Raw genomic sequence first — 2,259 nt, forward strand, 5'->3', positions numbered from 1 at the left:
GGCGCCGAGCCTTTATTTTTGTTTTATTTATTAATTTTTTGGGGAGGAGGGACAGAATCTCACTTTGTTTGCCCACTGTAGAGTACTCTGCTGTCATAGCTCATAGTTTGAGAAACCTCAAACTCTTCGGCTGGAGCCATCCTCTTGCCTCAGCCTCCCGAGCAGCTAGAACTACAGACACCTGCCTTTTTTTTTTTTTTTAAGGAGAATTTGGCCTCCCAGAGTGCTGGGATTACAGGCATGAGCCAATGTGCTCATTCTTGTTTTATAACTTTTAAATCTAGGACTTATTTGTTTTTTAAAACTGTTTCTTTACCTCCAGTCTCTACCTTCTTTTCTATTTATTAATATCTGTGGCTCCATGCCTGTGGCTCAAGTGGCTAAGGCACCAGCCACATACACCTAAGGTGGCTGGTTTGAATCCAGCCTGGGCCCGCCAAACAACAATGATGGCTGCAACCAAAAAATAGCCGGGCATTGTGGTGGGCACCTGTGGTCCCAGCTACTTGGGAAGCTGAAGCAAGAGACTCGCCTGAGCCCAGGAGTTGGAGGCTGCTGTGAGCTGTGATGTCACGGCACTCTACCCAGGGGGACAGCTTGAGGCTCTGCCTCAAAAAAAAAAAATCTGTGAATCACCTATTTTCTGTTTTGAAATTTTAGGCTGCTGGATTAAATTTTGATAAAATGGGCCAGGTACATGGCTAGCACCTGTAATGCTAGCATTCTGGGAGGCCAAGGAAGGAAGATTATTTGAGCTCAGAAGTTCGAGACCAGCCTGAACAATAGTGAGACCCTGTCTTTAATAAAAATAGAAAAATTAGCTGGGTGTCTTGGCAGGCACCAGTAGTCCCAGCTTCTCAAGAGACTGAGGTAGGAGGATTGCTTGAACCCAGGAGTTTGAGGTTGGTGTGAGTTAGGCTGATAACACAGCACTCCAGCCTGGGTGACAGATTGAAACCTTGTCTCAAAAAAAATTTTTTTTAATAAAGTACCTTTCAGCTCTACCAGTTTTAGCTTTATAATTATATGATTATATGACCTCTTCAAGTCTGACATCTCATGATTTCAACCAGGACCTGCTAACATGACGTAGAAAATAATCTAACCACCTGTCTTTGTCCACACACAAATCCCAAAAGTGATTTTATGACATTTGATTCAAAATGAGGATTACATTAACCAGATACATCAGCAAACCTTAGAAACATTGGAACTTTTCATTTCACAGATGACCCATCATCTTTCAAACCGGAGCATCCTCTCTCTCTCTTCCTTTTGCCTTAGCCTAAGCAGATTCCTTCATTAGGATGGAAAGACACAAAACTGGCTAAGATCTATTACCATATTTTCTCCAAAACCTCAACATTTGGGCTGTGCACAAATGTTTATGATTTAAAATGTCCATCTGTTTCCCTGGGATTATTGACAGTCTCAATTGTTTATAGTCTGTGCCAACACTGAGAGGAGTGAAGACAATTCAGCTTTTTGGAATATTTTGCTTGGAGCCTGAAAAAATCAAAGACAAGAGGAGCAGCAAGGTGGAAAAAAAAAAAAACAAAACTAAAGCTGACTTCATAAGAAAGTGTCAACCACTGTGTCTTGCTCTGGTGTGGTTTGAGGTGAGTTGGTATTACCATTATTGGTAATTGCATATGAGTTGGCATTATTGCATCAGTGTACAGGATTTTCTATTGTGCCATTTTATGAGTTTTTAACAAGAGCACACAGTCATATAGCCACAACCACAATTGAGATATAGAACAATTAGACTATTGCAAAAAGTTCCCTCATGCCCCTTTATATTCAACCCCTCCCGATACCCCAGCTCCTGATGACATTGATCTATTTTCTGTCCCTATACTTTTCCCTTTTCCAGAATGTCACATTAATGCTATATAGTTTTTGAACCCAGCTTCTTTCACACAGCTTAATTACTTTCAGATTCATCCATGTTATACATATCAATAATCCATTCCTTCTTTTTTTATTGTGGTAAAAAGTGTTAAATTTACCCTGTTACCCATTTTTAAATGTATGGTTTGCACTATTGTGCAGTTCTCCAGAACTTTATCATCTTGAAACACTGTAGGCTTGGTGCTTGTGGCTCAAGCAGCTAAGGCACCAGCCACATACACCTGAGCTGGAGGGTTTGAATCCAGCCTGGCCCGCCAAACAACAATGATGGCTGCAACCAAAAAATAGCCGGGCGTTGTGGCAGGCGCCTGTAGTCCCAGCTACTTGGGAGGCAGAGGCAGGAGA

This window comes from Otolemur garnettii, unplaced genomic scaffold (genome assembly GCF_000181295.1).
Source record: "Otolemur garnettii isolate 467f Iridium unplaced genomic scaffold, OtoGar3 scaffold00099, whole genome shotgun sequence".
Taxonomy (NCBI): domain Eukaryota; kingdom Metazoa; phylum Chordata; class Mammalia; order Primates; family Galagidae; genus Otolemur; species Otolemur garnettii.